The 13232-nt window shown below is 42.4% G+C and overlaps 1 protein-coding gene across 12 annotated transcripts in view; it reads right to left on the minus strand.

Moving 5' to 3' along the window:
• LYPD6 (LY6/PLAUR domain containing 6) overlaps positions 1–13232 on the minus strand; it is a 115608-nt gene that overhangs the window by 72856 nt on the left and 29520 nt on the right. The window lies entirely within an intron of this gene.

The following is a 13232-nucleotide window of genomic DNA, read 5'->3' on the forward strand; positions in this document are numbered from 1 at the left end:
AGCGATAACAGTAACAAAGTGATCCCTTCCTGGCATTTGGGAAGGACTTTCAAATGTCTTGGTATCATTTATAACAGAGGGTCTGCAAGAAGGCAGAGTGGAAGATGCAGGGAAACAAGAGTCTACCAAGAGCTAGCAGCAGGAGAACTCAGCTCTCCTGATTCTGGATAGAAAAGATACATTTCCAAATCTCATTTGAGACTGTTGGGACCCCAGGGTCACAGAACACACGTAAACCTTCTGGGCTTCATTTTCATGATGCCAAGACAGATAGCGGGGAGTTCCTGTTGTGGCTCAGTGGATTGAGAACATGACTAGTAGCCATGAAAATGAGGGTTCAATCCCCGGCCTTGCTCAGTGGGCTAAGGCTTCCATGCTGATGCAAGCTGTGGCATAGGTCACAGATGCAGCTCAGCTCTGGTGTTGCTGTGACTGTGGTGTAAGCTGGAAACTGTAGCTCTCAGTTGACCCTTAGCCAGGGAAGGTTGACCCCTCGCTGGGGAACTTCCGTATGCAGGTGCAGCCCTAAAAGGAATTAAAAAAAAAAAAAAAAAAAAAGACAGGGCAGGACCACATTGTTAGCTTGTGACCAAAACCCAGCAGGCATCATTCTCATCATCAACTGGCCTTCAGAGGAAAAGAAAGCTCTCACTCAGGTCTCTCCCTGCTCCCACCCACATCCCAACAGCTCCATGACAGCCTCACCAAGTCTCAGAAGGGTTTAGCCTGATATCACCTACATGTCAAAAATGACACATGAGTACTTGCAAGATTCCTTCACACTAATGAAAAATCCTCAAGAAATCAGGCAAGTCCTGTTTTGGCCATCTCCAAAATAAATACACACATGTTCCACTTCCATCTAGGAAAAACATACATTCTAACCTAAAGTAAACCCTGAGGTTTGTGAAATATCTCTTCTGATGGGTCACAGATGATCTCCCAAGTCTCTCTAGATCCTTGGAGACTCAAGCTCACCTGGACCAAGCTAGACATCCAACATTTCCTGAAATCCTGGCATAGTTCCAGAGCCAATTAAGCTCCTCACTCCATTCTCTCCTTGGTCAACCTAGCCCATGTGAAAAAGAAAAGAAAAACCAAATAGATATAATATTTGATAATTATATAATATATAATTACACATGTAAGTGTTTTTTCTTCTTTTTAGGAAGTAGAATCTTTTTTTTTTCCCCCTTTTTTGGCCACCCTGTGGCATATGGAGTTCCTAGGCCAAGGATCAGATCTGAGACCTATGCCGCAGCTGCGGCAACACCAACCACAGTACTGAGCTGGGGTTGGAACCTGTGTCCTGATGTTGCAGAGATGCCACCAATCCCATTGCGCCACAGTGGGAATCCCAGTAGAATCTTTTTTATTCAGAAAAAAAAAAAGTTTTCCAACCACACACAGAGGGTAAGGAGACGTGTCTGTCCAGACTTCAGCCCATGTGGTTTTGACAGCAATAAGGGGTATGGAAGAAGTAATGGATCCCCAAATAAAAATGGTGTACCTGTGTGTATGAGAAGGAGATTTGTGCAAAAACAGCGGGAAGTGGTAGGTAGGGGGAAAGATAGAAAATATATCTATATCTCTATATAATCTCTCTATATATAATATTTAATAAATGTGGCTATACTGTAAAACCAAATTTCATCCTAAAACTATGAACCACCTATAGTAAAAAGCCTAATATGTGCCACTTTCCTACTAAGCAGGATGTTAAAACTCCCCCTTGACCTAAGTATATAAAAAACTCACTATAATTTTAACCTTACAATTCTCAGCAGAAATCTCCTAAGTGGAAAAAGAATATGAAATTTAATACAGATCATTTCTCTTAAGAGCCTACGACTCAGAAAGAAAGCAAAAGAAAGGAGATTGTCAGGGGTGGGTTCGTAATATTATTCAACATTTGCTATCCCTTGGGCAGCCACTACTTGCTGGGCTCTAGGTAATACCCAAATTGTTGCCTTCATTCCCAGAATTGTGGAACACTCAGATGCCAGGACCCTCCAGGATGTAAGAGTCATACTTCTACCTCTTTTTCAATGTTACGACCAAAGCATCATATACACAAAATACTTCCTATAGTGAAGACCTGGGCACGATTTTGAGACACCCCTCCCTTTTTTTCAGCTGATGTATTTAAGTTAACAAAACAGTATGTTTTGACCTTTGAAATAGTGTGGCATTAAGTACTGACTGTCCTGGTTTCTTTCTATGTAATAGGTTTAAGAAAAGATGCTGGTCCTTTTAGCCTAGAGGGATTCTTAGCCTTAATATCAGCTGGAAAAATTCTGACTGTCCCAAGAAAGCTCACTCAAGACTTTGTCCTTTAAAGCAACATGCCTCAAGTATCATGCAATTCATTTCTGCAGGGTGGGGGAGGAATGGACCATGGAAATGACTTCTTTAAAAATCCAGCCGAGGGAGTTCCCATCATGACGCAGCAGAAATGAATCCAACTAGCAACCATGAGGTTGTGGGTTCACTCTCTGGCCTTGCTCAGTGGGTTAAGGATCTGCATTGCTGTGGCTGTGGTATAGGCCAGCGGCTACAGCTCTGATTAGACCCCTGGCCTGGGAAACTCCGTATGTGGTGGGTGCAGCCCTGAAAAAAAAAAAAAAAAAAATCCTATTGAGGAGTTCCCATTGTGGATCAGCAGAAACAACCTGACTAGTATCCATGAGGATGGGGGTTCTATCCCTGGCCCCGCTCAGTGGATTAAGGATTCGGTGTTGCCGTGAGTTGTGGTGTAGGTCACAGATGCAGCTTGGATCTGGCGTTGCTGTGGCTGTGCTGTAGGCTGGCAGCTACAACTCTGATTTGACCCCTGGCTTGGAAACGTCTATATGCTGCGAGTTGTAGCCCTAAAAAATTAATTAAAAAGTTAAAAAATAAAAAGTAAAAATCCTACTGTAAAATATATGAATTCAAAAATAATTTTCCACAGCATTTTCTAAGTTCAATTTCTTTCACTAATACAAATAAGAAATTGGGACCCCAATTAATACCTTTTACGTTGTACTCTAGAATTAAACTTAAATGTTGTCACGCAATTGTTACATTAGGAAGGCTATTTTGAATCTACAGCTAGAGCAACAAACCTGCATGGAAAAGCAAATCTGTCTTTTCGGTCGCTTCTACCACCACCCCTCCGAGCAAGCCATTCTTGCTGATGTGACCATGATGTCCCTGCTGCTAAATCCACTTGAAAATTTCAGTGCTCCACTTAACTTTCAACAGCATCCACCACAGGTGACCACTCCCTGCTCCGAGGACCACTCCTTCCTCACCTAGCATCACAGTCTCCTTGCAGTCCTACCTCCCTTGCACACCCATTTAGCCTCTGTTTCTGACTCCTCCCCTCTCTGACCTCTAAACACAGCAATTGCCCAGGGCAGAGTCCTGGAATTGCTCTTCTTCCAACTCTATGCTTTTGCCCAAGTGATCTCACGCATTCCCATGGCTTTAAATACCACAGCAGCAACTCACTCATTTATAACTTCAGCACAGATCTATTTTTTGGCTCCAGACTCATTTACTTAATCACCTGCCTGTCATCTCTCAGGCTGGCTCACAGGCATCTGAAACTTAACACATCTCTAGCTGAGGTCTTGATCTCCAGGCAATGGCGCTTCCATCCACGCTGCTATGCTGGACTCTTGGGAGTCTTCCTCAACACCTCCTTCTCCTGCACCCCATCCATCCCACCACCCCCTTCTCTCCCTGCCACCACCATCTAATTCAAGTGTCCACTGTCTCCTGCTGGACTGCTGGACCAGCCTCCTAAACCACTGTCCCCACTTTCACTCTTTCCCCCATCCTTTCTCCAACAACAACCAGAGAGAGCTCTTCGAAGTACAAATCTCACTGAGTAACTCCCTACACAATCTTAAAACCCTGCAAAGGTTTACACTGAGAATCTTTAACAAAGTCTGTGGGCTTAGAGATGATGGCATAGACTCTTAGATGAGAATATTTTTCTTTTTCATGATGTATATAGCTCCATGAATTTGTACACATGTATGTCTTTGTGTAACTCCCACCAGAGCAAGATATAGAACATTCCCTACACTCCAGAAAGCTCCTGCCTCTGCCCTGTCCTCACTTTTACCAGTGGTAACCACTATTCTGGCCTTTATTATAATGGTTTCATTTTGCTTGGTCCTGAACATCAAACAAATTGGCTTACATGGATGAATTTTTCTAAACCTAATCTAACTTTAGATGCTCCTGTACATTAATGATTAGACCAGCTTTAAGATAATAACATCCCGGAGTCACCTTAGAGTCAGGTGTTCAGCTTCAGTATCTCAAGTTCTCAAAAGAGCTTGTTAATTAACAAGTGAGAATGGAATCCACATAGCACTCCGGATTAAGCTGTCCCCATGAATTGCCCTAGGTATTTAAGACAACCCAGGGATTAATATTTCTATTCATGGGCTCTGAGCCAATCCAGATAACTAATCTGCTAGGTAAATTCAGTCAGCATACTTTTCTGATTCAGAGTCTTCAAACTGACAAAAATGTGACAGCACGAGTGAAGTGTACAGTTACAATCTTAATAGAGGAGTGAGGCTTTATCAGGCTTAAGGTCTTACTAGGACAGCTGTGTTACAAGTATTTGCAATTAACAAGGATGGGCTGTGGTGGGGGAAGCTTAAAGGCTGATAAAGCCTCAGGGCACCCAGTCACCATTATAACTTTACCTGGAGGAAGGCTACAAGGTCTCTATTTTCAAGGCACAGTCCCAGATTTGTTCCCTTTCCAGAACAAGGACCGATTCCAACAAAAAGCCCAGGGAAGCCAAGCCCCTAGAATACCTCAGCCCCTCCTGCCAAAGAAACGCCTCCCCAGGGTTTGGAATTTCTGAAGCCTTTTTCGGAGGGAAGGAGAGGCCCAGGGACTTGCTTGCTTTTGCTCTCTCAGTGGTCCAATAGTCCTCTCCAGGGTCAAGATGAGAAATCCAAAATATAAATTAGGATTGACTGGGTGTATTTTGGAGATTTTACCAAAGTCTGGAAGAACTAACAAAACAAGGCTTACCAAGTATCCTTGCTACCAGTCTTGCAGGCTGCACCGTCTGGCGCCTCAGATAAATCTGTGCTAAGTATATCAGCTGGTAAGGACCACTAAGTGGGTTTTGATGGCATGATTCCTGGCAAATGCAAGGCACTCAAAAGTGTTGGTGACTAGTATTGTGAAGAAATTACCACTAGCCACAGTTTTGCTTCCTATACATCAAAGGGAAAAAGAACTGCTCGCTCTTCAGTTTGAAGTTTTGGGGGTGGGGGAGCAGAGGATAAGAAAGTAATTTGGATAAAATCACCATCATTCCATCCTCCTTTTGATGAACTAAAGTAGAACACTTCCCAGAGAAAAAAAATCTATTTCTTTAGAATATGCCATAACCTATAAGTCTACTTTCTCTTCCTTTCTCTACATAAATTTCCCTTAAGTCAATGTGTTAGTAAATTTCATTTAGCCTGGCTTAAGATGCATGGAAAAAACCTTCCAGATCCTTTGGTAAATGAAGCCATGGGTGGGATGGAAGGTCCCAGGCAGGACCAGACATCCTCAGCTTTGTTCTTTAGCAGTGACTGTTACGGACCTTGAGAGTTAGCCTATCTAAGCCAGGATCCCAACTGGGCACTATCTTCAAGCAACCTGCAGGCAACTCAGTGAGGAGGAAAACCTTTTTAACCTTCTTTAAAAAGAAAGAAGGAGTTATCATTACTCAGTGGTTAACAAACCCAACTAGTATCAATGAGGACATGGGTTTGATCCCTGGCCTCACTCAGTGGGTTAAGGATCGGGCATTGCCATGAGCTGTGGTGTAGGCTGCAGACACAGCTCAGATCTAGCATGGCTGTGGCTGTGGCTGTAGCTCAGATTTGACCCTAGCCTGGGAACCTCCATGGGCTGTGGGTACAGCTCCAAAAGACAAAATAAATAAATAAATAAAAAGAATAAAAAATAAATAAAAAGAAGATTCAACATACATGTGAGATCATATGGTATTTGTCTTTCTCTTTCTTCACTTAGTTGGTAGTTGGAAGCCACTACATTTAGAATGGATAAGCAACGAGCTCCTACTCTATAGCACAGGGAACTATATCCAGATCTTGGGACAGACCATGATGGAAGACAATATGAGGAAAATATATATACATATGTATGACTGAGTCACTATGCTGTACAGCAGAAATTGACACAACACCGTAAATCAACTATACTCTAATAAAAATAAAATTTTAAAAATAAAAATAAATTTAAAAAATAAAAAGAAACAGCCCTCCCAAGATATCAGAGACAGAGAAGGACCCTCATAGTGATTTTGTGGTCCCTAGTTTCAGAACTCTCAGTGCCTCAGATACTTCACTAGCCTTGTAATAAATTCCAAAAAAAAAAAAAAAAAATTCTTGCTTACTTTGGGTTTGTTTCCTTGGCCAACAACCACAGGAATTTTAATTACCATACCATTTCTTTATCTTGCTTTCCTACAGGTTTCCCTTCCCCTAATTGTGAGGTCAGTGGACCCCACTCTTAGCTTTTTGCTCTTCTGGATCTGTGTCCTCCCATGGTGCTCTCCTCCACACACTCAGCACTGACGACCACCTAGGCAAATAATTCTGAAATGACATCTAAGTCACCCAGCCCAGACCTCTCTTCTGAGCTCCTATATTCCCCAGATCACTGCTCGTCTCTGCTGGGATGTCCCACAAGACCTTATAATCAATAATTACAAGACTGAACTCACACCTATTGCTTTTCTCATGCCTTCTATACTGGGAAATCACCCCACTTCCCATCCAGTCACCTAAGTCATAAATCTGAGGCAAGCTTCACTGCTCCCTCTGCTTCACCTTCTACAATCGGCTCCATACCTGGAACATAAGGACTCTGCAGCCTTAGTATTTCTCAAATACATCCTCACACCTCCGTTCTGACTTTAGCGTATTTTAGACCCTGTCACATCATCCTCTTCGGCCTTCTTTCTTAACACTCCTTCAACCCTCCTCCATTCCTAAAATATGTATCTAGTTGGCGTATCCCCTGATTCTTTTGAGGTATAACTCAAATTCCTTGGAACAATATCCAAGTACTCTGATTGATGATTTGAGTCCTGCCTGGTGAACCCTGGCATTGCATCCTCTATCAGTGGGCCCCCAAACTCTGTCCACACTGAATGACTTGCAGTTTCCTGGGGCCCCAAATTTCCTCCTGCCCCTGAGCCTTTGCACCTAATGCCACCTCCACCCTGCAAAGCCTGCCCATGTTTATCCAAAGGCTAAGTCAACTAACTCAGCTTAGCACCACTTCTTCCAGAGAGTCTTCCTTAAATGTTACCAAATACCCACTCACCTGCACCTGAGGGTTTGGTTTACAGCCTCTGTGCTCCCACCATCCCTGTGCATAACTTTTTCGCAGGGCTTTGATGACATTTGTTAATTGTTCACTTTCATCTGTGTCTTGTACACAAGACTGTGAATCCCTTAAGGGAAGAGATTGTCTTTCTTATATTTGTATTCACTGTGCCTGCAATTCAAAACAGCTTTTCTGGGTATCTTAGAGCGTCAAGCAGGAAATTAATGAGAAAAAAAAAAAACTGAACATCTCCAGATCCAGAATACATTCTCTTCCTTCTGTTACAGCTTTGAAAATGAGAAGGAAAACATGAGGGTGTGTTTCCTGCCCTTGTTTAGAAAGCTCTGGGGCTTTCCCTTTCTCTTGCTGGAGGTGGTTCTCTGTGTACATGTATTCGCAGAATGGTTTTGGCCTGCGGTGGCCCAGGGATGTAGAACCCAGAAAGTGCTGGCCGCCACTTAGCAAAGACTCTATAAAGATGGATCTCAGAAAAGACAAGGTCCCTTGCCTTGAAGAATCCAAGATCCTTAAGGCTTGCTGGAATAAAGCCTTATAACTCTTTGGCATAGCTTCCTAAGACAGCACCACCTGGTATTAATGTCCCATATAGTCTTCTCTTCTTCAATGTGGACAGCCCTAGTGACTTGTTTCTAACCAACAGGATATGGCAAAGGTGATGGGATTTATTTATAGTGACTGTATCTCTTGCTGGCATTTGAGGAAGCAAGTTGCAAAGCAGGGGAGAAGGCCCCCATAGTAAAGAGCTGAGGGTGACTTTCAAAGCAGCTAGGAACTGAGGCCTCAGAGACTGAATTCACAACAACCATGTGAGCTTGCAAGTGGATCTTACCCCAGGTAAGTCTTCTGATAAGATGCCAGCTTTGATGAACAATTGACTCATTGCAACCTTGTGAGAAACCCCCAAAACAAAACCCACCCTAGCCATACCCAAAAAAAAATGATTCAAGCCACCCACTTGTGGCAGTTTGTTATACAGCAAAGGCTAACTAGCACAATCTCATTTATCCCTATTGAAAGTCTAGCTGTCTGAGAGGGAAAGAAAATTTCCATTTTTCAGCAGGTGGAACAGAAAGTCATCATGAACGAAATGTTTAACTGAAACCGAATTCCCTTACTGAGTTTATGATTAATCTCACTACCCCAAACTTTACTCCTTTGCTTGTCTTCTTTGATGTCAATTCCTTTCTTGTCCCCTCTGACCTCAATCCTGTGCTAACTGAATGCCAATCAACCAGAGTTACATGACTAGGATTGCTGTTATTGATAACATCGTTAACATACCAAAAATTGCTGCTGTAGATGCTAAAATTGCTGTTATTATCATCCTTAACATACAAACTCAGGTTGTTTCTCCAGGGCAAGATGAGCTTACAGACCTCTGAGCCTTGGACTAACCAGCCAGAGAATCATAATTCAGAAACATCCTGACTTGCGAAGCCGCAGTGAAGAAGTGTCACAGCAACATCACAAGATGTGATTAATCCCAGTTTCTTTGTTCTTCCTCTTTAAAAGACCCTGGAGATCCCACTGCGGCTCAGCGGAAATGAATCTGGTTAGTATCCATGAGGACACAGGTTCGATTCCTGGTCTCGCTCAGTGGGTTAAGGATCCGGTGTTGCTATGAGCTGTGGTATAGGTCGCAGATGTGATTCAGATCCTGTGTTGTGGCTGTGGTGTAGGCCAGAGGCTGCAGCTCTGATTCAGCCCCTAGCCTGGGAATCTTCATATGCCGTGAGTGCAGCCCTAAAAAGACAATATAAAATAAAATAAAATAAAACATCCCTAACTCAAAGATGAAGATGGAGTGGATCTGAGGCTTGTCTCCCACTCCCTTGCTTGGCACCCTGCAAATAAACCCTTACATTGCTGCAAACATCCATTACCAGAGTTTGGCTATACCCTATGGGCACATGAGCCCAAAGCTTCATAACATAACTAAAAATGAAATTCCTTCTAAAAACAAGTTTTCATGTTCTAAACATTGAGACTAAAGAATCCACACAAGACACTGTGTAAAATGAAGAGAGAAATTTTTTTAAAGAAAGGGAAATAAGGTTAAAACTTTTAAAGGGGCTCTGGAGAAAACTATAGGCTCCGTTGGTTTATTTAACTTGTAAATCTTATTAAATTTGTTAGAGGCATGTTAGCATTCATGGTTCATTTACTTTTATTCTGACTTCCATAAATAGGCCCTCTATGAACCCTGATAAATGACTTAAAATCTTGGTCGACTTCAATAAAGAAATTAGCATGTTTGTCTTAAAAACTCTGCCCATGGAAGTGAATGAAAGTTCATTTTCCACCAAGCTTTACTCCCCAAAGGTACACCTTCCCAGTGCCTCACCCCTCCCTGCTATCCTGGTTCTTTTCTTTGGCTCCCTGTTTATAAAATCTGGCATCTTCTCAAAGGCCTTAGATCTGGCTCTCTTGCAAAAACAAACAGAAGCTACCTGGGGCCCTTGATTCCCACTCATTTACATTCTTTCCATGCCAAGGGTCAGAGGGTGTCAGAGCTGGTGGCAGTCTGTCAAGCCCAGCATGGGACAGCCCTTATCTACCAAGGCAGTGTTTTCCTGCCTCTGAACACGCCAGCATTTATTTCTACAAAATTATAAATGGAAACATATGTAATTGTCACAAATCTGAAACTAATAAATCTGAACGTTGAGCCCAGAGTTGTGGCAATAAGCAGACAAGAACCCACACAAAGCTTATGAAAAAGTAGGCAGTGGGTGGAGGGGGAAGACATTATCTACCTGACCCACACAGCATATGGAAAAACCAAGGCAAGTGTGCTATTCCAGGTGGTTAGATCACGCTGTGTGCATATTTAAATAATCAGCAATTCACATGAAAGCACTGCAGCCTTTTAAGCAATTAGCTGGTCTGCAGCTTTCTGAACAGCCTTCAGTCAAGACCCACGTCAGGTTCATATGTGCCCCACTAACGACACAAAGATAACCGTTCTTTCTGTAAATCCTACAGTCCACCTCTCTGCCTTGACAGCCAAGGTTAAGGTCATCAAAATTAGTTTGTCTATGAACAGCATTTTTTAACCCCCAAGAAGATGAAAATTGGTTGTTAGGCGGCAAAAAAACCCCCACCTTACACATAACAATAGGTGGTGGCCCTCCAAAGCTCAGTCCTATTTGACAAGATCTTATTCCTTAGTATTTCATTTCTCTTATTAGAAAAAATTTAAATTAATCTTCCCCCTTGAGGAGGGAGAGATAATGAAAACAAGTTGAGAAACACGATTCTAGATGCTTAGAATTCTAGATGAGTATGTCGGAAAGAAAATGAGCAAAGGAAAGCACAGCAAAACCTGAAGACACTAAATAAAATAACCTAAAACAATCTAACAACCAGATTCATTTGTGTAATAAAACAGGAGCAGAACTAGAGAAATCCCAATGGCAGGTAATGACATAGCATTAGAAACTCTGACCTTGAAATGAGAAAACCTTCACTGAGTCAGCTCCTAACACATGATTACTACTTCTGTAGCCAGAGAGAAAGGTTACTTATTAGTTGTGGTCTTTCTCCTTTTCTCTATAAAAGAATGAAAATGTCAGATTCACAGAGCTGCTGCAATAGTTAAATGAGATAATATTAGTGAAGCACTCTGCAAACAAGAAGATGCTCTTTGGTTGAAAGGCAGTCCCGCTGGGCAGAACTATTTGAGACTTGGAAAGCGCTGTGTGGGCAGAGAATTGTGTTACTAAGCCTACAGTTGACACTACTATGAATTATTGCTTCAAGACAATGTTAGACTGAGTGTGAAGGGGTTGCTCTTAGGAATATTGTGTCCCTTGTAAATAAAACAAAACAAAGCAGGAATGACCTAATGAAGTTGATGTATTCTAAGGGGATAGGGAGAGACACTCAGATCATAGAGAAGGGATGAGAGAAATTCTCCTTTCTTATCTTTCTTCCATCAACCAAACCAGTAGTTCTCAACTGGCTACACTTCAAATCACTTGGGGCACTTCAGAAAACTTTTTAAAAATGTCTGAACCCAATACACAGAACAGACTTGTGGTTGCCAAGGGGGTGAGGGGAGGGAGTGGGATGGACTGGGAGTTTGGGGTTAGTAGATGCAAATTATTACACTTAGATAAGCAATGAGGTCCTACTGCAAAGCACAGGGAACTATGTCCAGTATCTTGGCATAGACCATGATGGAAGATAATTTAAGAAATTTAAAATGTATGATGTATGACAGGATCACTTTGCTGTACAGCAGAAACTGGCACAATATTGTAAGTCAACCATACTTTAATTTTAAAAAAATCACTAAAAAAATCTAAACCTGGGAGGTTGTGAGAACTCCATAAATATTTACTGAATAAGTGAGCACTGGCAAAGGTTGCGATGAGATACACACTCTCATACACTACTAGTTGGAATGTAAATTAACACAGTCTTTAAGGAAAGCAATTTGTTCATCTACACCAATTTTTTTCATTTTGTTCAGTTTTATTTTATTTTATTTTTATTGTTTATATTTTTTTCTTTTTAGGGCCACACCTGTAGCATATGGAGGTTCCCAGGCTAGGGGGTCGAATCAGAGCTGTAGCTGCTGGCCTACACCACAGCCACAGCAATGTGGGATCTGAGCCGCATTTGTGATCTACACCATGGCTCACGGTAATGCCGGATCCTTAACCCACTGAGTGAGGCAAGGGATCGAGCCTTTGTCCTCATGGATGCTCGTCAGTTTCATTACTGCTGAGCCACGATGTGAACTCACATTCTGTTCAGTTTTAATTTTCATTTTGTTTTAAAGTTCATTCCCTTGGTTGACTCATTCCATGTCTAAGAATCCATCCCAAGGAAATAATTAGAGGAACAAAAATGTACACATAAGGATATCATAGTGTTATTTTAGGCTGGGATACTGACCATTGAGGATGGACTTGCTTTGAACATGCATCAAAAACTATGCTCTGCATGGAGTTCCCATCGTGGCGCAGCGGAAACGAATCTAACCAGGAACCATGAGGTTGCAGGTTTGATCCCTGGCCTCGCTCAATGGGTCAATGATTCGACATTGCTGTGAGCTGTGGTGTAGGTCAAAAAAGTGGCTTAGATCTGGCGTTGCTGTGGCTGTGGCATAGGCTGGCAGCATCAGCTCTGATTGGACCCCTAGCCTGGGAACCTCCATATGCCACGCGTGCAGACCTACAAAGACAAAAAAAAACCCCAACAACTTTGCTCTGCAGACCCAATGTTATGGTGGAAACATCTGACAGGTAAACAAAAGGAACAATAGGTCATAATAAAGTGCTGATTTTTAGCTAGGTGTCACTTCAACCCAAACCAGCCATCCTGCGGCTCATCAATATTTCAAAAAGTTGAGAACCTGCCAATCAGTTCAAGTCTGATCAGGTCACATCTCAGCCTTCTGCTTTCCTGGTGATCTCAGCTAATTTCAACACCAAAGGGCAGACAATGAGCAATTAAAGCATCATGAAGGAAAGTAGCCTTTCAGGCTAAGGCAGGATGGGGAGAAAGAGTAAAATTCACATCACTGGCTTTCTTTTTAAACTTCCAATCTTCCAGAGGCAGGACGCCTCAGGATTTGCTCATCCCCAGCCTAGAATTCTCCACCACATGTGATAGGCATCCTCAAGGGACCAAATGTTCCCTCATCCTAAGGAACCCCACTGGAAAGCTGCTGAAACCACTGCAAGCCTTCTGTTAGTCATACCTTCCTCTGGGCTACATGATACAAATATTCCCTTTGGAGTGCAAGGAGAAGGATTTGTCTTAAAAGGAAAAACAAAACTGAAGTTCTATGCTGGAGACTAAATTGGGAGTTCTTAGGTTTTTCCTAT

This window comes from Sus scrofa, chromosome 15, assembly GCF_054392235.1.
Source record: "Sus scrofa isolate SSC_HxYL_T2T_F1_AM1 chromosome 15, Sscrofa_HxYL_maternal_Yorkshire_Landrace_v2.0, whole genome shotgun sequence".
NCBI lineage: Eukaryota > Metazoa > Chordata > Mammalia > Artiodactyla > Suidae > Sus > Sus scrofa.